Source organism: Cervus elaphus, chromosome 32 (assembly GCF_910594005.1).
Source record: "Cervus elaphus chromosome 32, mCerEla1.1, whole genome shotgun sequence".
Taxonomy (NCBI): domain Eukaryota; kingdom Metazoa; phylum Chordata; class Mammalia; order Artiodactyla; family Cervidae; genus Cervus; species Cervus elaphus.
Window position 1 is genome coordinate 39917043 of NC_057846.1, and position 26818 is coordinate 39943860.

General features: G+C 50.3%; 2 long non-coding RNA genes and 1 pseudogene across 3 annotated transcripts; 2 read left to right on the plus strand and 1 right to left on the minus strand.

Annotated features, from left to right (window-relative positions):
• Positions 1 to 1434: 1434 nt before the first annotated feature.
• Positions 1435 to 4946, plus strand: LOC122687880. Its single transcript, XR_006339251.1, has 3 exons — positions 1435 to 3083; positions 4514 to 4726; positions 4813 to 4946. It is a non-coding gene; the product is annotated as an uncharacterized LOC122687880 (long non-coding RNA).
• Positions 4947 to 8440: 3494 nt separating this feature from the next.
• On the minus strand, positions 8441 to 19225 carry LOC122687881. Of its 2 annotated transcripts, none has more exons than XR_006339253.1 (3): positions 18002 to 19225; positions 11892 to 11997; positions 8441 to 8495 (listed from the first exon to the last, which is right to left on the minus strand). It is a non-coding gene; the product is annotated as an uncharacterized LOC122687881 (long non-coding RNA). The 2 variants fall into 2 exon arrangements; XR_006339252.1 differs by lacking the exon at positions 18002 to 19225 and adding an exon at positions 14590 to 15915.
• A 357-nt stretch (positions 19226 to 19582) lies between these two features.
• Positions 19583 to 21006, plus strand: LOC122687901 (annotated as a pseudogene).
• Positions 21007 to 26818: the final 5812 nt, after the last annotated feature.

Below are 26818 nucleotides of genomic sequence, written 5' to 3' on the forward strand. Positions count from 1 at the left end.
CCTCCACCTTCCATCGCTCCACCTCCTCCTCTCCCTAGCCCTCCTCCCGCCCCTCCTCCTAATCTCTTCCAGGCGCCAGAACCGGGGGCCTGTGTTCCCAAGGCACCGGGAAGGGTGACAGCCACACAGCTGGACCTTTAGACACTGGACGTTCCTGGCTCGGGGTCATAATTTCACACCTCCTGCCTGGTTATTTTTGTGGCCTCATGGACAGCAGGGAGAGGAAGAGAAGGGGGGGAGGCCTCACTCACCCTCAGATATTGCTAAACAGAATTGCGGGGGGGGGGGGCGTGTTTTTTAACTTCCCAGTCACCCCTCAAACCCATCCTCAGAGAATCTGCAGCCCACAGGGGAGGTGTGGGATTGCAGGGGCCTCCATCCTCTGCAGCCCTAGCTGTCCTGGCCTCTCCAGCATCTTGGGATGTGTCTCTCAGCACATGAACTAACCCCTTCCTGATGGATGTCTGGGTTGCCGTGGAATCCGTCTTCCAATAATGCCGCGACTCTGTCCTGTATTAATCATTCTGCAGGGGAAGCTACACTCCAGTTTTTCTGTTTGACTTGATTTCATTCATCCTGTCTTTTTGCGAAATAGATGGTTGAGTGCATCCGATAATGTATGGTTTAATTTGGAGCACTATGGGTTTGAATTACCATTTTCATAATGCGCTGTGCATTAATGTGTTACATCATTTATAAAGAGGAATGTCCCAGGTTTCAAACTTTCCTCCTGAAAGCCAAAGTCACCTCACAGAAACAAAGCCAGATCACATGGACCCAGCTCCTCGCCTGGCTGCCTCCTCCCCAAGCCAGGTGAAACCTGCCAACCCCTCCCTGCCAAAACCCCACCCCCGCCCCCTGAGGCTTTTGTGTCCACAGAATGCAGGTGGGTGTCAAAGTCTGGGGAGGAACTTGCACATGGCTGCCCAGGAGCCATCAATAGCAGCACAAAAGCTCCCCCTCATTATCGCATGGCAGCCCGGCCCCTTCGAGGAGACCTCCAGTGGTCGGCTCCCCCTCGACCCTAAACCCCACACCCCCTCCCCGATGGCCCGTAATAACACCAGCTGTCTGTTACTCAAACTCTGACTGAGGAGGAAAAAGCACTGATTATCCAAATACAGTCATTAAAGGGGAAATGTGTTTTTAGGACTGTCAGAGTGATTAATGAGAGCTAGCCGTCTTTGCAAATGCACTTGTTTAGTCTAACTGGCAGCTTCTATTTTCCTATTGATTTATTGCAGCCGTTGCCGGGCCTCGGTGTGTGCAGTCAGGGCACTTCACAACTGTGCCCTGTTTAAACAGGAAAAGCATGCACCGTTTTTGTCCGGGAGGGAGCGAGCAGCCGAAAGTCTCTCCCCTCAGCGCAGTCTCCAGGGCCCCAAACCAACAAAGAAGACATTAAAAACCTGCAGCCCAGAGGGAGAAGGAAACTGCCTCCCCTCGGTCGTCCCCAGTTCCAAGGTCAGCGGAGGCGCACCCTGGCCCCTGGACAAAGCCCGCCCTATTGTCAGACTCAGCATGCCCGCATCCTCTCCTCCCGTCCCCCCAAACCAGCTGTCAGCCACGGAGTCCAAGGACAGGAAAGGCACCCAGCAGAGGGGGGAGGCCGGAGAGGGGGCCGATGGGCTCGGCCAAGCTAAAAACAGAATCGAAGCCGCCCTGCCGTCCAGGGGTGGGAACAATGTCAGGGGGGTTGCGGGAAATTGATGGAGCCCCATGGTTCATTTGGGGGCTTCCCTGGTGGCTCAGATGGTAAAGAATCCGCCTGCCAATGCAGGAGACCCAGGTTCGATCCCTGGGACGGGAGGATCCCCTGGAGAAGGGAATGGCAACCCACTCCAGTATTCCTGCCTGGGAAATCCCATGGACAGAGGAGCCTGGCGGGCTACAGTCCATGGGGTCACAAAAGAGTCGGACACGACTTAGTAACCAAACCACCACAACATGGTTGATTTCAACTTTTAAAAAGTAGGCGATATTGACTTCATTCCACTTGCACAGTTTGTTTTGACAAATGATGTACCTAATGACCAGCACAGAAATGGCAGCTTGAAAATACAGACCTGGTGTTGGAGAGTCAGACTTCCAGGAGGTGGATCACCAAGGCAAACAGAGGTTACGGGATTCCTGTTATGTGACCAGTGCAACGCCGGATGCCAGGAGACACAGAAGAAGACTCAGACCAGATTTCTGCCCAGTTTAGTTGGGGGAGACAAGACACAGTCACAAGATGGGGAATGAGATAGAATTCTATACCACTGCATTTATGCTGATCTGGTAAGTGTTCAGTTGTGTAGTGCAGACAGTGGGGAACTTGACCATTTATAATAAGGGGCTAGTTGTGCAGATCAGCGGTTGGGCTGCAGCAGCTGGAGGGAGAGCTTGCTGGGGCTCCCTTCCCATGGGAGCCCTGACCTGTTGGGAGGCTCCCCAGTTCCCCTCAGTCCTGTCCTCTTCTGAAAGCTGGAAGATGGATGAGGCCTTCATTCCATGGTGATGAGCAGGCTGAGCCAGAGCTCTAAGCCAGCAGATCAAAGGAGAGGCTCCCTGGAGTTCCCTGGGGGCCTAGTGGTTAGGATTTGCTGCTTTCACTGCAGAGGCCTGGATTCGATCCCTGGTCCGGGAACCACGCCCTTGTAATACAAGGAACAGGCTTCCCTTAACCAGCTTGCACCTTCCAGACCTGGAAATGGTTTATGCTTCTTCCTAGATGAAGTGCCTTTATAAGTTTTCCCAGGGGCAGTGGCCTATCGCCAGCTTTATTAACACTTCCCAAGACAGGAAAAGCTGTTGGTGGGTTTGGATCACAGAGGCGCTGGGAAACCTCTTAAGAGAAAAGAAACGGAACCTGCCAGCTGAGTGGAAATGAAGTGACTATATGATTCAAAACGGAGACCCAGGGTGTGAGTGTCCTCTGGTAGCTTGAGGGGGTAGATGAAAGACTCTCCCCTCAGCGCAGTCTCCAGGGCCCCAAACCAACAAAGAAGACATTCAAAACCTGCAGTCCAGAGAGAGAAGGAAACTGCCTCCCCCCGGTCATCCCCAGATTCAAGGTCAACAGAGGCACACCCTGGCCCCTGGTAAGTCCAGAAAGTGTAGTCATCATACATATAGTTAGAAAGAGCACTGAAGCAGGGGCCAGAAAACCTGGATTTTGCTCTGGTTCTGAAACTTATTGCTGTATGACCTTGGAGAAGTTACTTAATCTCTCTGAGTCTCTTTTTTCCCATTTCTGAAGTGCAACTGTTGGTCCCTATCATCTTTAAGCGTTTTTTTAATCATGAAGCATTTTATTTTATTTATTTTTAGTTGAGTATAGTTGATGTACAATAATATATTAGTTTTGGGTATACAACATAGCGATTCAATGTTTTTATAGATTGTACTCCATTTAAAGTTATTGTAAAATAATAGAGGCCTGGCGTGCTGCAGGTTCATGGGGTTGCAAAGAGTTGGACACAACTGAGCGGCTGAACTGAACTGAATAGCTATATTTCCCTGTGCTGTAAAATATATCGTCATACCTTATCTGTTTGATGCATAGCAGTTTGTACCTCTGACTCCATGACTCCCATCTTGCCCTCCCTTCTCCCTCCCCACTGGTAACCATTAATTTGTTCTCTGTGTGTCTCTTTTGTTATACATTCATTAATTTTTTTTAGACTCCACATATAAGAGGTAATAGAGAGGATTTGTCTTTCTTGGACTTATTTCACTAAGCATAATACTCTCCAGGTCCATTCACATTGTTACAAGCGGCAGGATTTTATTCTTTTTTATGGTTGAGTAGTATTCCAGTGTGTGTGTGTCTGTGTGTTTGTCTGTGTGTGTGTGTCTGTGTGTCTCTGTCTGTGTGTGTGTCTGTGTCTGTGTGTCTGTGTGTGTATATGTGTGTGTGTCTGTGTGTGTCTGTGTGTTTGTCTCTGTGTGTGTCTGTGTGTGTGTGTGTGTGTCTGTGTGTCTCTGTGTGTGTGTCTGTGTCTGTGTGTCTGTGTCTGTGTGTGTCTGTGTGTGTCTGTGTGTATATGTGTGTGTGTCTGTGTGTGTGTCTGTGTGTGTCTGTGTCTGTGTCTGTGTCTGTGTGTCTGTGTCTGTGTGTCTGTGTGTCTGTGTGTGTGTACACCACATCTTTATCCACTCTTCATCTGTGGATGGACACTTGAGTTGTTTCCATATCTTGACTATAGTAAATAGAGCTGCCACAAACATTGGGATACGTGTATCTTTTTGAATTAGTGTTTTCATTTTCTTTGGATATATACCCAGGAGTGGAATTGCTGGATCATATGGTAGTTCTATTTTTAGGTTTTTAAGGAGCCGCCATACTCTTTTCCATGGTTGCTGCACCAATTTAATTCCCACCAAGGGTGCACAAGAGTTCCCTTTCCTCCACATTTAAGCTCTTTCTAACCGAAATCGTCTGTGAGTTTTTTAAATGTTTCCGGGGTGCTGCACTATGCTGGTCGGAGTTGGCTCTGACAGTGGTCCTCAGTCTAATGCAATTCTGAAGTTCCCATCAGGACAGTAAACGTGGAAGATCCAGAAAAAGAAACCATGTGATTTCACCTCCGTGATGGAGGGCCAGTGGAGGGTCCACAAGAAGAATACTGTAATGTGAACTTGCCATCCAGGGAAAGAAAGAAGCATTAAAATACTTTGTTCATTTGACAAAATGCTGAGGATACAGTGATGCCGGTATTTCAGAGGCTGCTTGGATGCTTAAGTGGGTCAAACATTATTATTTTAAATAGTGTTGAGAATCGTGTGAGGTTAAACCAAGGTCTACATAAAGAATCTTGTTTTTCACAGCCTACAGCCAATTGCTTTTGGAAAATGGAACTGGCGAGGGAAGAAATGAAAGGCAGAGGAAAATCAAACCACAGTGGGGGACCTTTGCTCTGAGTGGGCGGTGGGGATCTCCACCGCTCTTTGGAACATAAAATAAAATGATCCTCCTGGAGCTTAAATCAGAGGCCAGATTTTAGAATGGAAACTCATTTGGAAGATGTCGCTGCATGTTCCCCATGTCCTGTTTGCTCTCCTGGGTAGGTGGATGTGTGAATGTGTGTGTGTGTGTGTGGTGTGAGTTATATACAGGCTTGTACCCAGTCCATGAAGGGAATGGTATGACTACACAGTCACACTGATCCTTCTCACTTTTGACACCTTCAAATACAGGCAGAACCAAACAAATACACAATAAGCCAGGCATATCCTAGAGCAGGGGTCCCCAACCTCCGGGATCCAATACCTGATGACCTGAGGCAGAGCTGATGGAATAGTAATAGAAATAGTAATAAAAATAAAGTGCACAATAAATGTAATGCACTGTAATCATCCCGAAACCATCCCCCCGACCTGGTCTATGGAAAAATTGTCTTCCACGAAAACAGTCCCTACTGCCAGAAAGGTTGGGGACTGCTGCCTTGTGGCATCTCTATAAGCATCATTCTGTGTATGCCATGGCTCTGTTAAATATTTAATATTTACAACAAACCTGCAGTTCACTCTCATGAAAAAAAGAATTTGGAGAGGTTAAGGACATTGCTGAGGATTTCACAGTGAGAGGGCTGTGGAATCAGGATACAACTGCAGTCCTGACTCTGAAACTCTTTGCACTGAGCCAGTAGCTTCAGACTTTGTACCCAAGTGGGTTTAGATGCTGCGGATGGATAGACTAAGGGGAACTGTCCCATCAGAATGTCTTGGCCAGTGTGTCTACATGGGTTGGGACCCTACTGGACACCATGCAATTGAAAGTACATGGGTCCTTCTTCCAAGAGCTGAGACACTGCTGAGTGCAGTAGTTTGACTCACTTGCTAAACACTCCAGAGTGCCCACTGCACATTAGGTACTGTGGTCTCCTCTGGGCACTAAAAAGATGAGAGAGACCCTGGCCCTAGCTTCAAGGAGCTTCATTCTAGTAGGAGATAGACAGATAAGCTAATTAAGATATGATGGACTCAGGATTTATTAATTCTATTGCAAAAGTTGGTATAGGCTAGATTATGCTGCAGTAACAAATTAACACAGAAATTTGGGGGGCTTAACACAACAAAAGCTTATTTTTCAATTATACTACATCTCCATCATGGGTTGACAAGGGTCTCATATAAATTAGAATTTGACCAGAGAAGCAGAACCAATAATATATTAATAGCAAGGCACTTATTGTAAGGTGTTGACTTAACACAATCATGGTGGCAAGTTGGAAATTCTTCAGGCAGGCAGGAAGTCAAGATCACAAGTAGGCTGAAACTCTACCAGCATGAGCCCTACAGAGTCTCTGAGCTCAGGAATGCGTCTTTTAAAGGGCTCAACTGATTAGGTCAGGCTCACCCTGGGTCATCTCCCTTTTGAGCTACTTAAATGTCATCTGATTAGGGACTTCAATCACATCCACAGAATTCCTTTGGAAGCAGAGTTTGATTAAATAACTAAGACTCCAGTTCAGTCTAACCAAGGTGAACCTCGGAAAGCATCACAGTGTTGCACATAATTAACCAGGCCCCCTGACGTCCCCGCCAGTCTCAGCAGGGGGAGCGCTGGCATGAACAGTCACACAGCTGAGGCCAAAAATGACACATATAACCTCTGCTCATAATCCTCTGGCCCGTCCTAACTGCGAGGACAAGTCACCGACACTCCGTTGTGTCCACAAGGAGTGGGGAGCTGGAGGGGAACCCCCCCCAGGTGCTTTCTGAGCGTTCTGACCGGCTTTCACCCTGCCCTTCCCATAAGCAGGGCAAAACTAACTCTCTGGCGAGATGAGGGCATGCAGAGACTGCCACGGGCCACAAAGTGTGTTGGGGGGAAGCCAGGACAGAACTCACCTCCCCCTCACTCCCTCACCTCCACCTGCTTCCCCAGACCTTCCCCGACAGAAGCCCTTCCAAGCTCACACAGCCTTGTTCACCTGGAGAAAGTCTACAGGAAAGACACTGGGATGGAATGCTTTAGCCGGACATGGCTGACCTCACTCCGGTAGGATAGACATCCCAGGGCTAGGAGATCCTGAAGTTCAAAGAGGTTCGTGACCTTCCACATACCTTGTAATCTTGAAGCAGCATCTTTATTTTTAATATTTATGTATTTATTTATCTGGCTGCATCGGGTCTCAGCTGCAGCATATGGAATCTTCATTGTGGCACAGGGTCTCTAGTTGTGGTATGCTGGCTTAGCTGCTCCAAGGCACGTGAGATCTCAGTTCCCTGACCAGGGATCGAACCCACGTCCCCTGCATTGAAAGGCAGATTCTTAACCACTGGGCCACCAGGGAAGTACCCTGAGGCAGCATCTTAACATCCGCTCCTGACAAGAGGGGTAGACGTGCGCTGCACTTCTGTGTATTGCACTCAGGCAAAGTTTCCATCTGTGAAACTTACAAAAAACTCAGGATCAATTCAAAGTGATAAGAATCGACGGTCACTAACAAACACGTGCCATCAACCGGATGTCCTTTAGGTTCAAAGGAAAAAGTTCTGGACAACAGGGCCAGACCCGGCCTTCCTCCTTCTCGAACATTAATTGAGTGCTTGCTGTATGCCAGGCACTAAAAGTGCTAAGTACTTTCCATAGAAGGTTTTACTTAATCCTAGCACCTCCTCTCTGCAGTAAATCTACTCTTAAACACACTTGCCCAACGTCACCAAGTCAGTAGCAGAAAAGCTAAGACCCCCTACCAAGTCTATCTGATTCCAGGCACCTATGTTCCTGTCACCAGAGCTGTCCGGCCACAGGAGCCTGAGGGGTCTCCGGGGGCCACCCGTGACCGCCGGCCTGGGCTGCATCAGCCTGGAAGGGAGCATCTAAGTCCTCCAAAGGCGCCAGGTGGGCGGGGTCAGGATAGGGAGAGCCTTGCTGACCTCTGACCCTCTCCTCTGAAGACAAGCGGTCAGACAGGAACCGTGAACCCCCTGGCCCCAGGCTGGCTTCCCGATGTCACCACTGAGCCTTGTGGAGTCTCCTGTGGGAACATTCCTTGAAAACCCGCTATGGGTGCTAAATGTTGTTAGAGGACAGAAGACGCGTCAGACACACACACCCAACCCTCGCACCAAACTGCTTGCGATCTGGTAGGAGAACCAGGACAAACACATACTAGTAGGACTTCCCGGATGGCCCAGTGGTTAAGAATCTGCCTTCCAGTGCATGCAATCCCTGGTCAGGGAACGGAGATCCCACGTGCCTCGGGGCAGCTAAGCCCAGTGGGCCACAACTAGAGAGAAGCCCCCACACCACAACCAAGAGTCTGTGCCTGTGTGCTGGGTCGTTCAGTCTTGTCTGACTCTCTGCATCCTCTGTGGATTGCAGCCCTCCAGGCTCCTCTGTCCACGGGATCCTCCAGGCAAGAATACTGCAGTGGGTTGCTGTGCCCTCCTCCAGGGGCTCTTTCTGACTCAGGGATCGAACCCATATCTCCTGCATCTCCTGTGTGGACAGGTGGTTTCTTTGCCACTAGCGTCACCTGGGAAGCCCCCAGTTGAAGAGCCTGTACAGCCAAAATTTAAAAATTAAATTAAAATTAACTGAAAATAAACACACACTAACAACAGGACATCAAGTCTGACATTAACAAACGAAGCGGAGCCGTGAAGACTGCGAGGCATTTGGAGCACTCTGGGGGGGTCTGGGAGGACTCCCTTGTTCACTAAACCCCCCAGAAGGAGGAAGAAGGGATCTTTCCAGGCCAGTGGGGCAGCCTCAACAAAGCCAAAGCCAGACTGTGCCAGGGGTACGGGGACGTCCTCCAGCCCACGCCAACCAGCTGCCATCTGCAAGGAACACAGAGGCACCTACGGATGTAACCCTCAGGAAGTCAGTGCTGGGGGCCACCCACTAACCTCAGCTCGGGGCTCGGAGCTGAGACACGCCTCCCATGTGCTGGCCCACATCCCGGCATCACAGCCAGTCACCCCGGACTCTCCTGCTCCAGGCCCAGCTTCCTGGCTCCAATTACAGCCTCGGGGCCCGGAGCCCCCCAAAAGGGGCTGGGGAGCCCCTCAGTGTGACCCTCACAGGTGGGGGTCTCCATTGCCAACCCCCTTTCTTGAGACCCACCTGTCTCCCCCTTCTCTGGTGGTGCTGCAGGAGAGACCGCTCTTGGCAGCATCCTCCTTGGCACCCCCTTGCCCCTATAACCATGGCCTTCCCCCGCCCCCTCCCCAGTGCCATCCATCCCCCCAGCACCGCACGCACTCGCCCCCTCTCCCCCCCACCTCCCGTCCCTCCCCCACCCCTTCCCCTCCATTTGTTTCAATGAACAGCCCCTTTTATCTATTCTGTAGGTACAAATGAAGCTGTCAAATTTGATCAGGCGCTTGATATGACAGGCTGTGGGAGTCAGGACCCCTGCAACAGAGTGGGCCTTGTCCGTCACAGGCCGCCCGACACTTTCCATAATGCCCAGACTGATGGGATCCTGAGTAGGGCCCAGCACATTTTCAACTCTATTTTGGGTGAAAACCCTTCTTGAAAGATCTTGAAAGGAGCTGGCAGTTCAGCCGCCCGGATGATTAATGAGGGTTGGCTCCGCTGGATGGATTTCTCCGGGTGCCAATGGCGTCCTCCCAACAGGCCAGAGCCTGTGGCCATCCACTTCCCCCAGCACCGCCCCCTTCCCAGCAACACAACCCCCCCCCCAAAAAAAGCCTCTCGCCAAACCATCAGACACACACCTCCAACCACCACGGCTACCCTTCACCTCCGCCCACACCCACCTCTAGTTCTCCGCTGTTTCCCCTTTCTCTGATACCGGAGCAGCCCCGCATATGGACAAAGTTAGACGTCACAGCTGGTGAGGCCCAGGGCGGGGTGCGCAAGGCCTGCTGGGGAGCCCTGCAGGCTGTGGGGGGCGCAGATAGGCTGAAGAGGGGAGATGAGGAGGTGGCAACCCAGGCTGTCCTTGAGCACCATGTCACACGCCCCCATGGTCAGGGGTGGGCCTGTCCACTCTCCCCCTCCCCGTGGATCTCAGGAGCTCTGCGGATGGAAACCACGGGGCATCCTACACCCCCAAGAGTGAAGCATCTAAGTCCTTATCTTTCTCTCATCTCAGTGTTTCTCAGATGGGACCCTGGGAACAGGACAATTCCCGACTGGGAAGGCGTCTCCCATGTAGGGCAGAAAGGTTAGTATCCTCGGTCTCAAGACACTACCTGCTGGATTGGGAAAGTAGCATTTATATATACACACATGTTAATACTGCCACATGTAAAATAGATAGCTGGTGGGAAGCCGGTGAGAAGCTGCAGTATGGAAGAGGAAATGGCAACCCACTCCAGTATTCTTGCCCGGGAAATCCCATGGACAGAGGAGCCTGGCGGGCTACAGTCCACGGGGTCGCAAAAGCATTGGACACGACTTAGTCACTCAGTAACAACAGCAAAAAGCTGTTGCAGAGCGTGGGGCGCTCAGCACAGTGCTCTTTGATGACCTAGCGGGGTGGGGGGGTGTGGGAAGGAGGCTCAAGAGAGAAGGGATTTATGTGGACTTATAGCTGATTCATGCTGCAGTGCAGTAGAAACTAACACAACATTGTAAAGCAACTACACTCCAATTAAAAACAAATTTAAAAAATCAACATTACTTGCTGGCATCCCCCACCCCACGCCCACCAATCGTGGAGACATAATACAATCCCAGCGCCCCAGCCCTGGCTGAGGACCACCTTTGGGCTCAAGGGTCTCCTCTCCATCCCGCATGCACTGAGGGCTTCACCCACTGCCCTGCCTTCCTCAGCTCTCATACCCTCAAGCCGGCACAGCAGGGAGATCCCTTGAAAGGGGGGGAAGAGGAAGTGGGTGTGCCCCCATCCACCCTGGACACTAACACCACCCCTGCTGCTCCCCTCAGGCCAGCCCTGCTCTGAACTCTTTTCTTCCCTCCTCTTCTCCTCTCCCATCTCCCCAGCACACTGTGGCTCGTCCACAGGTACGGCAGAAGAATAGTCCCCAAAACTTCTTTGGGGTTTCCAAGCTCAGAAGCCTTTAAGAACAGGCTGGTGGAAGGCAGTTGGGATCAGGAACAGGCTGTTTGGTTCTTTCTGGAACTTCCATAGCTATCTTTTTCAAGCCACGCTCCCAAGTCTGGGGACTCCATCTAAGGAGAAGCTAGTCTCTGAAACCAGGGCCATCTCCCAGCACCTCTTATTGGACAAGCTAAGCATCTTCCATGGGGCCAGATCATGAGTGGGGGTGGGGGGGCTCCCCAAGAATGCCAAGTCATGCCTACCCTCCTCACGCCTCATTTCTTTATTAAAATATAGTTGATTTACAATGTGGTGTTGGTTTCAGGTATGGAGCAAAGTGCCTCAGTTACATACACATACTCCTTTTCAGATTCTTTTTCATCATAGGTTATTCAGCTCAGTTCAGTCCAGTCGCTCAGCCATGTCCGACTCTTTGCAACCCCACGAACTGCAGCACGCCAGGCCTCCCTGTCCATCGCCAACTCCTGGAGTTTACCCAAACTCATGTCCATTGAGTCAATGATGCCATCCAGCCATCTCATCCTCTGTCGTCCCCTTCTCCTCCCGCCTTCAATCTTTCCCAGCATCAGGGTCTTTTCCAATGAGTCATTTCTTCACATCAGGTGGCCAAAGTATTGGAGTTTCAGCTTCAACATCAGTCCTTCCAAGATACTAAATATAGTTCCCCATGCTATACAGTAGGACCTCATTGTTTAGCTATTTTATATACAGTGGTGTGTATATTGTTAATCCCAGATTTCTAACTTATCCTTCCTCCACTTCCCTTTTAGTAACCATAAGTTCGTTGTCTATGTCTGCAAGAGTCATTTCTATTTTGTAAATAAGTTGCCTTGTATTTTTTTTTTTTTAGGTTGCACATATGTGATGTTGTATGATATCTGTCTCTCTCTGACTTACTTCACTCAGTCTGATCATGTCCAGGTCCACCCACGTTGCTGCAAACGGTACTATTTCACTCATTTTCACGGCTGCTCACTTCCCATTTTCTGCTCTCCCTTTCCTTCTGAAAAAGAGAGAGAAATACCATAGTTTCCCTACCCCTCAGCCACTGGGTGGAGAAGGAAATGGCAACCCACTCCAGTATTCTTGCCTGGAGAATCCCATGGACAGAGGAGCCTGGTAGGCTACAGTCCACGGGGTCACAAAGAGTCGGACACAAATGAAGTGACTTAACAGCAGCAGTAGCAGGCCACTGGGTAAATGCCCAACCAGCTCTGACATCATCCAGGCATGGGACGGACCCAAGGCGTTCATTCCACATCACCTCCTGAGCACCTGAGACATACCTGGCATGGGGCTGGACTCTGGGTGTACAACTGTGAGCAAAACGACACTCAGCGCCTGCCTTCATGGTGCTTACAAACTAATGCAGGGAAAAACTAAACAAAATCAGCATGTAATTATAAACTGAGGGGCTTCCTTAGTGGTCCAGTGGTTAAGAAGCCACCTTGCAATGCAAGGGATACCGGTCCAATCCCTGGTCCGGGAAAATCCCACATGCCAGTGGCTCTAGAGCCCACGCACCATGACTCTCGAAGCCTGCACACTCAAAAGCCTGCAACAAGAGAAGCCCCTGCAGGCAGAAGCCTGAGCACCGCACCTAGAGAGTAGCCCCCGCTCTCCACAACTAAAGAAAGCCCTAGTGCAGCAACAGGGCCCACTACAGTCGAACAAATAAACCTCTGAAAAAATAACTATAAACTGCGGCAGCAGCAATGACAAACTGCTTCATGGTGTGTACAAAGAGCGGGTAACAAGGAATCCTCGTTTAGAACTAAGGTGGTTGGGGAGAGTCTCTAGGAACGTGACCTTGCTGCTGAGCCGTGAAGGCTGAGCACAGTCAGGCAGGGAGGCAGGGAGAGTGTCTCGGGCTCAGAAGTCCACACCCGATCAGCAGCCAGTTTTCCCCTGCCGTGCAGACACCATCCCCTGTAGCTGGGCCCCCACGGAAGGACAAAAATGCAGCCGGACCCTGGAAGAACCAGGAGGGGATGAATTGGGAGAAGAAGGGATGCTCGGGGTAAGAGACCAGACCACTCAGTCACCTCACGCCCAGGGCCCGAGGCAGGAGCGAGGCAGGGCTGCGAACCTGCGCAAGCCAGAGGGAGACGGAGGTAGAGCTGGCGCTGCCAAGACCTCTCAGAGTCACGGGGACACCCCGGGACAGGGCTTCGAGGTTTTTCTAGCTCCCAGAGCTGTGGCATGGACAGCTGCTGATAGAGACAAAAATTCAACTGGTGATCACTCAAGTCAACCTATAATTACATGGTTCTTGCCTGGAATGTAAAGCTCGAGGGGGAACTAACTCAGCCTTCTCTCTTTCTGAAAGATATATTTTTGATGAAATAGGTAGCGGTGTGTTTCTTACTCTTGGAAACCCATGGGTCTTATCTACCTAGGGCCAAACCTTTAATCTGGCTTTCAAGTCTGCCACAAAACAGCCCACACAGACCAGATGTTCCTTCTTCCCTTCCCCACGAGTTCGATGGTCCTTTGACCCTAGCCACTTGTAGGTTTCCCTCGCTCTGAATCCCTCGAGCCCCTTAATGTTATCCTCTTTCTAGCTCTTCTCTATAAAAGGACCCCTCATCACCCTCCAAACGTGCTAAGTCATGCTAAGTCACGTCCAACTCTTTGCAACTCCCACCAGGCTCCTCTGTCCACGGGATTCTCCAGGCAAGAATACTGCAGTGGGTTGCCATGCCCTCCTCCAGGGGCTCTTCCTGACCCAGAGATCCAACCTGCCTCTCTTAGGTCTCCTGAATTGGCGGGTGGTTACTTTCCTGGTGGTTCAGATGGTAAAACGTCTGCTTGCAATGCAGGAGACCCGGGTTCGACTCCTAGGTTGGGAAGATCCCCTGGAGAAGGAAATGGCAACCTACTCTAGTACTCTCGCCTGGAAAATCCCATGGACAGAGGAGCCTGGTAGGCTACAGTCCACTGGGTCGCAAAGAGTCAGACACGACTGAGCGACTTCACTTTCCCTTTCTTTACCACTAGCGCCACCTGGGAAGCCCTCCACCAGCCCATAAATTCCTTAAAGGCAAGAAGGATCTTTCCTTCATTTTTGTGCTCCCTGAGTGCCTGGGACAGCTCCAGGTATGTGGCAGACAGTCAGTGAAAGTTTGCTAAATTCTATTTAATTGGAAAACAGCAAAAGGGCTTAAGTGTTGGTCAGCGTCTATGAACTGAAGTCCTCAGCTGGGTGAGAGAGGAGACCCAGGGGTGAAACCCGGAGGAGGGACCACAGACAGAGCCCGCAGGGACGAGAGAAAGAAGGCACAGTCCGCCCTGATGCGTGAAGTCTTTCCTTCTCGTCACCACAGAGCAGGAGCCGTGGTCCTGGGGACAAGGCGGTCACCCTGGGGATCCTGGTTGGAGTGGTGAACCCTCAGGGCAGGCAGAGGAGACCCACATGGGGACGAGGCCGTCATTGACCTGCTTCTTCTACCAGCTCACCACGGTGGCTGAAATCCACCCCCCACTCAACTCATTCCTTGGAGTTAAGGAACAAAATCCTGAAAAGACATCATTAGATGTGTTTGTGAAAGGGGTCCAGAGGGAAGGCAACATGTCTGAAGACATCAGTGCTCACCTGTTGGGGAGCAGCCCCCACCTGGCAGAGAGCAGGGGCTGCTGAGAACGAGACATCGGATGGGAAAGTTCTGGAATATGACCATTTTCCCAGATGCTCGTGTCCGAGGAGGAGCCGGCAGGCTTGCAGCACACGCACCAAGGATGCAGAGGTAGAGACTCCCCGACAGAGAACAAGCCTGGGGCCACGCAGACTCTGTCTCTGAGCGCCATCTCACCCACTCAGAGCCGCCACCCTGAGGGAGGGACCCGGGTCCGTGTTCATCGCTGCCGCCCCAGGGTCCAGTCCATGCCTGACTCATCACAGGCCCTCAGTGGATATTTCCGGAACAAACAAATGAATGAATACGGCTGCAGAGAGGTGCTGAGATTGGACCCCAAGGAGAAACAGTCCTCCATCTCAATTCTGCCAAGGGACCCAGAAGACCCATGGAAATTCAGGCCCACGTGGCTGGAAGCGATCCCCCAAATTCGTCAAGTGGCCCCCCCTCCCATCTATCAGACATGGGTCCACACCTGAGGACGCACTTGACGAACTGACCCCACCAGCTTTTGGAACAGAACTGAGCTCCCTGCTGTCTTTCAGAATTTCTTCAGGGAGAAAAAGAATTTTCCTGGCCGTGGGGCCAAAAGAGAAAAACAAGGCTACATAAAACAGGCCTAAGAGGGAAAGGGTAGGCCAAAAACAATATGCTCCTCTCTCCCCTGTTTTTTTAGGACCTGGGCTCCTTTCCGCAGCTGGAGGAGGAGAAGGAGGGGAAGGGGAAGAAGGGGAGGAGAGGGGCTCAGCCTAAGGACCCCCGCCCCCTCGCCAGGACAGGGGCCCTCACAGGCAGAGAGGCAAAGAAAAGTTTTCCGAGACTGATTACCGAGAGGGTAACTGGGTCCATGGAGCACATGTGAACAGGCTCCTCGTTTCCAATTCAGGACTGTCAGATGGTGATTAATGACTAAGAGCCACAGAGCGGCCTTGATTGCCAAGTGCCGTATTGTTAATGCTGACATTTAATGATGCCGGACACGACTCCGGCACAATTCCACACCATCATCCGCAAATAGCGCTCGACGGACTTAATTGGTTAAGTGTTTGTGAGTGAGTGTGTGTGTGTGTGTGTGTGTGAAAATGAGAGGGAGGTATAAAAGGCAGAAGAAAGAGGTGAGATGTCTGTGTGATTTCGCCCTACACTCACGTCTGTGTTTTCACAGGCGTCCCCCAGTTTCTGCAGGAGTCAGAGAGTGTCTGAACGACTGTGTCTGCAGACCCACAGTATCACCTCAGCCCTGACCACGGAAAGGTCTCGAATGCAGCGAGACGCCCCCAGCCCGCCCTCCCCACCGGCCCCTCCTTCTGACCCCTGCTGTGGTCACCGCCACCACCATCCCCGTCTCTCAGGGACAGCTGGGAACGGGCGTGTTTGTGCAGTTAAAACACACGAAAGCGCGTTGAAAGAAGAAGTTGTCTGGAAGTGGGCCTGGATCCAGGGCTCCCGAGAAGCCACTTTTTCACTGGACTCAGATCAATGGTCCCTTGGCCGCCTGACTGGGCTGGCCCAGCTCTGCCAAGAGGGAACTCTTACCCCCATTCCGGAACTCAGCCCTCTCTTAGGAGAGGAACACACTCCATCCTATTGTTCCAGAAACAGAGTCCTGGGCAACAGGGACAGAGAGATGGCGCCCACCAAGGATCCTTGGGGCCACTTGAGCAAGGTGACAAAGAGCACAGGAGAGAAGGTCCAGGCTCCAAGAGGGCGGATCAAGTCAGGGCTTCTGGACTCATGGAATCCTGGCTCTACAGAGACAGAGGGAGGCAGCGGGGAGGGGAAACCATAGCTGCAAATCGAGTTGGGGAAATAGCAAGTATAGGAGAACTGTGGACCACGGATGCTGAAGCGAAAGGAGCAGCACAGATGCTCAGGGCCACCAGCCTTCAGAGGAGAGGTCGGTTCAGAGGAAGGGCTGGAGATGTCTAGAGAAGGCGGAGAATGTGCCGAGTACTCCGAAAGATGGCAGCCCTCAGGTAGAAAGAGCTGGAAAGGCTGTTCTCCAGGCGAAGGTTTTAGAAAGTTGGACTCACATGAATTCCCTTTGAAAGGCTTGCTCCTCAGAATGTGGGCCCTGGGACTGCCCTAGTGGTCCTGTGGTTAAGATTTCACCTTCCACGCAGGGGGTGCAGGTGTGATTCCTGGTCGGGGACCTAAGGTCCCACATGCCTCAGGGCCAGAAAATCCAAACAGAGTATGTGCCCAGTAGTGGGATTGCAGAAGACACGTGTACACCAATGTTCATTGCAGCACTATTTACAACAGCAAGGACAAGGAAGCAACCTAGATGTCCATCATGACAGATGAATGGATAAAGAAGCTATGGTACGTGTATACAGTGGAATATTACTCAGTCACAAAAAGGAATGCATTAGAGTCAGTTCTAATGAGGTAGACGAACCTAGAGCCTATTATAGAGAGTGAAGTAAGTCAGAAAGAGGATAATAAATATTTTTTGTATATTAATTAATACATTATTTATTAGCTAATAAGTATTAATTGTACATTAATGTATATATATGGAATCTAGAAAGACAGTATTGATTAAACTATTTTCAGGGCAGCAACAAGTCCCCTGGCAGGGCTGTTGACAGGGCTGCTCATCGTAAAAGACCCGGGTTCCCACCTCAACCCGTCTCACTCCCCACGGCCCAGTGAACCACGGCCAGAACACTGCAGAGAATCACCAGCATAGGTCCTGCTGCTTTTTTTCCATTTGGAGCAGGGACCCGACCAGACAGCTGGACAGACTCAGTCTTCAGGCTTTGCTCCAATGGGAAGGCCCCTGCTGGATGGCTTTGCAAGGCTCACCTCCAGTTGATCCCCGCTATGAGCTGAAGCGTGTGGGTCACGGGACCAGGTGAATCTCTCCCTTGGGTGTCCCTGGTCAGGGGTCTTTGTTCCAGCCCAGTGGTTGGGACCGAAACACCCCATGTGAAAAACCCCATTTATCACTGAGGCCCGCGCCATGTCATCACCGCCCAGCTGGCCTTCGTTCAGTCTGGCACTCCTGAACGCTCCAACCCCCTTCAGCTGCGGAAGGGTCAGCCTCAGAAAATAATAATCAAAAGCTAACATTCTTGTGACTCTGGACCCAGGGGTCCCCCTGCTATGACCCCTCTCTCCCCTTCCACACCCCTCAGATGAACCAGTACATCTCCCCCGCCTGGACCCCTCCTCTGTGAAATGACAAACCGTTATGCACTTTTCCCCCTAGCTGCCTGTTCTTTCTCCTCCTGCCAAATCGAGCTTTTCTCCCAGCTTCATCAAGCTTCCTCTCACTCTGAACTTTAGGAAAGAACTAGGAGCCCAGAGACCTGGTCCCAGCCCCTCCTGCTCCCGGGGTGACCCAGGGTGACACACTTCACATACCTGGGCCTCGGGTTTCCTGCTCACAGAGGGAATGGTCCGGATAAGATGGGTTCTTTCCAGCTGGGACACTGTGATCTTGTTTCAGAGGATCGTTATGGGGATAACGAACATGGTGTTATTGAGGGATTTACAATGATACACGCACATTTGGCAATAAGGAGTCTCCTTCCTGGAATCGCCCACAGGCGTCTCTTTGTAAATGTCCTTATTGCCTTCATGGTTCCTGGTTTCCTAGGCAGATTGGGAGCAACATGAGGACAAAGTTGACGGTTTCTATTTCTTTGGTATCCTTTCTTGGTGACTAATACTCAGAGAAACCGCTCAGCAATATTGCTGACCGGGTGACAGACTGATTAACCCCCTGGCTGCATGTTCCTTTAAATGGACTTGTAAGAAACTGAACAGAAAGTGGTCACCTTGGCTTCTCGTTGGTGGGTGGAAGGGGAGGGCAGAGAAGGCGGGGTGGAAGTAAAGAACTTCTTTTAAATATGCAGGTCTCACTTCTCTTCAAGGGAAAAAAAAAATACATTGCCCAGTTGAAACTAGCTGGATTTGGAAATTCAAATGGAATTTTTAATACTGCCTTGCAAATGAGCACATACCAGCATGCCCAAGGCTTAATTCCATTCCCCAAGTGCTTACTGAGTGTACTGCGTGCTGAGTGCCAAGCCCCTGCTCAGTAGAAGGGGGGAGTACAGAGGAAGAAATACTATAAAAGTAGCAGAATTTTTTTTAACAGACTTAACAGGGCTTAGACATCAAAATACTGTCCCACTCAGAATGGATACTTTGGAATGACATACATTTTATTCTATTCTCTTACCTCGCTCGAAATGCCGCGAACCTCTTTTAAAATCACCTTCAAAGCCCATCACATACCTTACGGGCAATGACAAAGTTGTGGGTGCTGATTTGGGGAGACAAATGTCCCTTTCGGGGTTAGAGGTGCTGCACCGTGCCGCATGTGGGATCTTAGTTGCCCAGCCAGGGATCGAACCCCTGTGCCCCCTGTAGGGGAAGCCCAGAGTCTTAACCACTGGACCACCAGGCAATTCCAAAGGAAAGAATTGTCTCTTGAAGCCAAGCTGGATGGTCAGGCTTATTCAGTCCGGTCAAGAATCTAAATAATGTTGTTGTGTTAGTCGCTCAGTCCTGTCCAACTCTTTGCGACCCCGTGGACTGGAGCCCACCAGGCTCTTCTGTCCACGGGATGCTCCAGGCAAGAATACTGGAGTGGGTTGCCATGCCCTCCTCCAGGGGATCTTCCCAACCCAGGGATCGAGCCCAGGTCTCCTGCATTGCAGGCGGATTCTTTACCGTCTGAACTACCCGGGAAGCCCAATCGAAATAATGGGCATCTTCTAATGATGCTCTTGATCACACATACGATAATGCCCTGCCTTCCCATGTGAATGCTTTGAAGGTCCTCTTTCACTGACTTGCGTGGACTCGGCTGTGTCTGGAAACACTGATCTCATGATGGACTTCCTGGCCATACCTTTGCCAATGCTCTATCCCCAAACCCCATTGTCTATTTCAATCCAGCAGCCCAAGACGTCTTTTAAAAACATCACTCAGACCATGTCACTCATCTGCCCGAAACCTTGCAAGGGCCCAAGCCCACAGGGTGGCTTCTGAGACCCAGCCTGGTCCAGATCCCTGCTGTCTCTCTGGCCTCCTCTCCCATCACTGTCTCCTCCATCACTGGGCCTCATCCACACGGCCTCTGTGCTTCTACTCAAGAGGCCAGGCCTGCTGCAACACAGGAATCTTTTTGCTGTCTAGAGCTCTTTTTCCTCCCAGAGATCCACTTGGGCACACCCCCCATTTCCTTCAAGCCTTTGGTCACTATTCACCTTCTCAATGAGACTTTGTCAGACCTTGCATTTAACACCTTCCATTTAATAACTTTACACACAAACACACACATGCACACTCACCTACTTGCTCCTGATTCCTCTTGTCCTGTTCTTTTTCTTTTTTCCCTGGTACTTATACTTTTCACTAGACTATGTAATTTACCTATATATATTATTCATAGTGTTTATTGTTGTCTGTATCACCCCTGCCTAGAATCTCGGCTCAAATGAGTTAGATCCTCTGTTTGGGATTAGTTGAATCCCAAAAGCCTAGAACTGGCACAGAAGTGGCACTCAATAAGTAGTATGTTGAACTGAACTGAAGCCCCAACTTACATACAGTCCCAGTTTCCTGTTGCTTACAGATCTGTTGGCGGGGTCTGGAGATACACACATGAAACTGACCGAACATCCTTTCTCTTCTTAGCACTTGGTGCTGACCGCCTGAGCTCCTCTTTTCCTCCACTGCTGCCCAGGCCCCCCTCAGCGCATGCCTTGGATTTTGGAAACCTAAGATGCCCCATCGGCCTCCAGGTGCTCAATGACTAACTCAGCAGACAAAATCTACATCAAGAGACATACACCATCACAAGCCGACACGGCAGTATTTGAAGCCGTCTCGGGCCCACCACCTGCCACCGTGTGCCATGACCTATGGTGGTACAATCACATCAAATCTTACGAAAAGGAAAAGGTCAACCTGCCAGGAGTGAAGAAAGCTTTGGGCAAGTATGGCCCTGCTGGTGTGAAAGACACCACAGAAAGTGGGGCTCCAGAGAGTAAAGATAGTGATGACAGTGATCTCTTTGGGTCTGATGAGGGAGGGGAAAGTGAAGAAGACAAAAGGCTACGAGAAGAATGCCTTGCACAGCACGAGTCAAAGAAAGCCAAGAACCCAGCCCTTGTTGCCAAGTCTTCCCTCTTACTAGTACAGCGAAACTAGAGGAGTGTGTCAGAAGCACGCGGCAGATGGCCTGGTCTGGGGCTCTTCTAAACTAGTTCTGGTGGGGTACGGAATTTTAAAAACTTCAAATACACTGGGCAGCGGAAGACAACAAATTTGAAAGAGATATACTAGGGGAGCAGATCACTGCTTCTGACAAGTACGGGCCGTCTATGGATGTGGCTGCATCCAACAAGATCTAAAATCCATCGTGGATCAGTGCCCTTAAATAAAAGCCTGAAAGACAAGAAAGGAAGAAAGAGAAAATGACCAAACAGTACAAAACAACTCCTGATGAGGTGGACTCCACGAGGAAGCTCCAGGAAGCCTGGTGGGGATGAGGGAAAGGCTGAAGGAGGGGGACGGGCTGAACTTTCAGTCTAGTCAAGCAAACCTTCTCCTTGTCCCCAGCACATGCCCAGATCATTTCAGCCTCTACTCATTCGCTCATGTCATCCCTCTCCTGACGTCCTCTATCCTCCCTGCCTCCGTCTCCAAACCCCAACACCCATGGATGCTCAGCCCAGCCCTTTCCTCAACACAAATTCCCGTGACTGCGCCAGCCCTCCCTGACTTCTCCCTCCTCTGAGCTCTGATTGCACCTACTTCTGGTATTAGACCATTTAGTCGTCACATAGAAACATTATGTGCGACAAACGTGTAGTATTTCCCCAGCTCAAGACCACAACTTTTGCTTCTTTCCTCTCTCGAATAAGACTGTACTTCACAGGAGAAGCGGTCGGTCAACAGGCAGACAGAAAAGAGGGGGGCATTCCAGGCGGAGGAAACTCAAAAGCAAAGACATCATGATGGGAACCGATGTGATGAGTATAAAGATGTTACAGCCACAGTTCTCAGCCCCACCAGAGACTTTAATCACCTGAAGGTATTTCCATGGGGGGACCCCATCCAGACCAATGTTATCAATAAGACTATCAGAGAGGACTTCCCTGGTGGTCCAATGGTTAAGAACCCACCTGCCAACGCAGGGGACACGGGTTTGATCCCTGGTCTGGGAAGATCCCACATGCCTCGAGGCAACTAAGCTCGTATGCGCTGCAATGACTGAGCCCACACGCCACAGCTACTAAGTCTCAGCACCTAGAGCCTCTGATCTGTAGCAAGAGAAGCCTCCGCAATGAGAAGCCCTCACACCACAGCGAAGAGTAGCCCCACTCGCCACCACGAGAGAAAGGCTGCAAGCAGCAACAAAGAGGATCCAGTGCAGCCAAAAATAAACAAACAAAAAAGATTTTAATGTCACTTGTTTCGGAAAAAAAGAGTATCAGGGAATATGGCTTAGGCATCACTACTTTTTAAAGGGTCCCCCAGTGATTCTAATGTGTAGAATGAAGAACAATCACAGTATTAGGAAAAAAAACAGAAGGAAATAAAAAAAAGAGGAATGTAAAGAAAATTATGAAACAGACCTTAAAAACTGGTCTTTTCCACTTTGTTCCATTTGGTAGTTGGTCATGGGAATTCATCTCTGTCACAGTAGTCTGGATGGATCAGCTGGGGACAGACGCTGCTGTTCTCTGCTGTGGGGAGAACAGAAGGTACCAGCTAACGTGGGCCAGGCCAAGTCAATCTTTGCCCATGGGATTCGGAAAAGCGTGAGGAAACTAGAGGATCAGTTCAGATCACTTGGAATTTTGTAATTTCTCCCCATCCTAGGTTTTAGCATTCAGTTTCCTCTCTCTTGTACCGCCCCTCCTAACAGCCAAAAGAAGTATGCAAATTAGAGTCAGGCTACCATTTCAGAAAGTCCTGGCTAATTCTTTGCACCCTTCTCCCTCTGTTGTTGTTCCCTTGCTAAGTCAGCTAAGTCACGGGGAACTCTTTGCCACCCCATGGACTACAGCCCACCAGGCTCCTCTGCCCATAGGACTTCCCAAGCAAGAATACGAGCGTGGGTGGCCATTTCCTGCTCCAGAGGATCTTCCCCACCCAGGGATCGAACCTGCGTTTCCTGCTTGGCCGGGGGAGTCATTACCACTGAGCTACCAGGGAAGCCCTCCTCTTCCTCTGGAAGGAGGCAGAAATGGAGCAAAAGTTGCACCGCCTGGCTCTAAAACGTCACGTGGCTCAAGCGCATTGAGGAGCAGGCCAGAACTTTGCAGAGCTGGCGCTGCAGCCTGGCCTAGCCCATCACCCATCCCGAGCTGATCACTGCCGGTCTACTCCGCGGACCAGGAGCCTCAGCTGCACTTCCCACAAGCTGCCTTCAGGGGGCGCCGGGACAGACCCGCCCGGTCCTCCCACGCACAAACCATCCCTGTCAACCAAGTTGCCTGTCGCCAATTGCCACGGTTCAGGACGAGGCTTGACCATCCAAGTGCCTCTGGGAAAGGACACGGGTCTAACATTTAGAGCGGGGCGTAAAGGATTGAGATGAAAGCTTTTCCCGAGCGGAGATCTGCCTGGGGGGTGGGGGGGTGGGGGGGGGGGGGGGGGCGGGGGATCGGAGGGTAAGGGGTGGGAAGACTAGAAGAGAAGGGGAAATAACGTTGGCACCTGGCGGCTGCAGGAGGGAGAGAATGAGGGGGTGCCAGGGAGAGCTAGGGGGTGTGGAAAGACGAGGCTGGAGGGCTGATGACAAGCTTTCCCCAACCCCACGCTCCCGCTGGCCAAGTTTTCAGCCTGGATCCCAGGGGGCCGACCTGGGAGGGGTTGGGGGGTGACGCCTCCCTGGACCTCCTCGCTTCCCGGTCCCGGAGCAGGAATCTGCTCTGGCCGACCTGTGGCCTGTCCACTCGGAACCCGGCCCCTGCAAAAGCGGAGGGGGATGGACCGGCCCCCAGCAGCGAACCCCATATATACGGAGAGGTAACCTGAAACCCCAGAGCTGGGCCATGGGGGGAGGAGGATGGAGGGGGGGCGGGATGAGGTTTTTCCACTTCCATTCGCAACTGTCAGGCGGGTGATTAATGACCAACAGGTTTGGAATCGCCTTTATTGCCAGATCAGTATTGTTGCCCGTGACAGCTAATGAGGTTGGACAGGCTTCTCCACACTGAGCTTTATGGGGCCCCGGCTCCCTCCCCTGCGGAGCTCACAAGCCCTGCCAGCTTTTGTGCGCTGGAATGTTCCAGCCCCACCACCCCCACTTCATTCTTCCAGCACCACCTCCCCCCTGCAAGTGTCCTGAACCACCATCTCACCCAGAATCTGCCCCAGCCGCAAACTGGGGACCAGGGGGGTTCCCATCCCAGCCTGCTCAGGGAGACCCAGCTGTTACACCCACTCCCCCCAGGATCCCTCTCCCCACCCCTGCTGCAGCTGGAGTCCTGGGTGCTGCGGGAACTCAAGAAAGAAAGGAAGGGAAAGGAACAAAAGCAAACCTTTACCTGGGTCGGGGAGACCCCCTGGAGGAGGGCATGGCAACCCACTCCAGTATTCTTGCCTGGAGAATCCCATGGACAGAGGAGCCTGGCGGGCTGCAGTCCACAGGGCCTCAAACAGTCAGACAGGACTGAGCGACTAAGCACAGAACCTTGGGTGGAAGACAAGAAGAGTCTCCTATACGCCCGCTGTGTAGACAGTCTGACCAGCGACCTTCACAAGCCATTTCTTGGACAGCTGCAAAACCCAGAAAGGGTGTTACATACTTACCACTTGAGTCCAGCAAATGTGTTGGGTGAGTCCAGCAAATGTGTTGGAGTGAGGATGGAGGAGTTAGAGAATTTAGGAAAGGAAGTTTAATAACAGTTACTAATGATTTTTAGCCAACCACCATAAGCCTAGATACACAAAGCCTGGTTTCGGTGCAGAAAGCAACTTGGTCTGAGGTCTGCAGGTCAGGAAATACTGGCTTTGTTTTCTGCTCTCCTTCAAATAATCTTTACCTTTGTGCTGGTTCACATCTTGATACGGTTAAGCACGTGTTTGCCTGGGGTTTAATATTTGAAGGAGTTGGAGCAATGTAATAAGCAAACAGCTTAAAAGGCCCAGAAAGACCCCCTCAGCTTAAAAATCTATTACTTTTCAATGTGATATAAATGTATTTTGCTTCTGCTCAGAGCAATTTCCGAGTTTACTCTTATTAAACCAGGAGACGGCTTAGCAGAGTTCTTGATTTATGAAACACATACTAGATTCATTAAAACCTTAAAAGATTTAATACATTTTATCAGGACATTAAATCTGGGCAGGCTTTTTAAATCAAATACCTGCCATATTTCATCCCCCACACCCTGCACACTTACTCAAGAACACTAAAATGTGAACTGACAAACATTATGGGTGTTTCAGGCCTGATTTCTAAGTGGCATTAAAGTCCTCCCCTCCAAGATTTACAGCCCGGCCTCTCCCCACGTCTCATCTTCTGAAGAACAAGTGATTTCCCTCTTTGGAATTCATTTCAGTAAGATGAGCTGAGATCTACATTCCAAGCATATACTCCAATAGTTCTGCTTTTCCCATCCCATCGGCTTCCCTGGTGGCTCAGTAGTAAAGAATCCGCCTGCCAATGCAGGAGACGTGGGTTCGATTCCTGGGTGGGGAAGATCCCCTAGAGAAGGAAATGGCAACCCACTCCAGTATTCTTGCCTGGGAAATCCCATGGACAGAGGAGCCTGGTGGGCTACATTCCATGGGTCACAAGAGTCAGACATGACTTCATGACTGAGCACATGGATAAATACATGCAGAACAAATGCCAAACCATTTTTTTTTAAATTCCTGATATTATTATGGATTCAAAGATTCAAATGAAGGTGCACCCCAGGCAAACCAAGCCAAGCCACACTTCATGCCATCAGGCCTCCAGCATAGCTTCCCAGGATAGCTGACTCTCTTCTCCTCACTCCATCACTCCCCAAAGCACTGTGGACATTGATCAAGCCACCTCTCTGAAGACATCCTCCCCTTTGCCCTTTGTTTTTCCAGGAGTGAAATTAAAAGGTTGGATTAAAATCACAGGCAAAGTGTATATGTACATCAACAGCTGAGTGGCTAAAACAAACCATTGTACAACTGTGCCGTGGAATATTACACAGCAATGAAAAGAGAACAATCTCTTGATCTAGTTAACAACATAGATGACTCTCCAAGTAATTATTCTGGGTTAAGAAAAAAAAAGCTAGACATCCCCCTCCCTCCAAAAGGAGTACATATGGCATGATTCCATACATACATAATTCTACAAACTAAGCTAGAATAACAAGGAGATGAGTTGGCCTGGGAATTAGGGGCCATGGAGAGGGCTGGGAGAGAAAGATTACATGGGGCATGAGGAAATTTAGGGTGTGATGCATGCATTCTTTATCTTAACTGTCATCATGGTTTCATGGGTATGTATGGATGTCAGAACATCAAACTATATGTTTTATGTGCATTTTATTGTATGTCAATTATACCTCAATAACGTTGTAAAAACATATAGTCACAAAATGATCTCTAGAGGACTTCTAACTCAATTTTGTTTTCATGATTTCTCTTTGATCCTTTTACAGAACTCCCTTGAAGAAATGTCATTAGCCCCAAGCAAATATCCTTTTGTTGTCACAAGGCACCAGCCCTAGGTTCGCCAGCTGGAAAAGTTCTGAGTAGCCCTCACAATAATTAAGGTTGAAGTTCTTCACTCTTCTTCCCCAACCAAAATCTTACTGGGATCAAACGTCCTAAAAGATGACCTCTAGTCTCTGTTTAGGGCATTAGCTAAAGAAGAAAAATCAAAATAAAGAAAAACTTTTTCCAGCAACTTCCACTCTTATGATATAAATAAACTGAAGCCAAAGATTTTAAAAGCTGCCTGGTTGCTCCAGGGCTGACCCAGTTATTGATGAAAAGGGTTCTAATATGGAAAGAAGGTATCTCTTCCATTGTTGGAGCAGCACCCTCACCAACAATTAACTTGTTGGAGGACTAAACAGCCATCCAGAGATTGGGGGACATGAATGGTTGAGGTGAGCATGTTTTTTCAAAATCCTGCTTCAACTTCCAAAATGAACCAGCCCAACCTAAAGTTCCACAATTTCTGACCACTGATCTACATTCCTGCAAAGTTACATC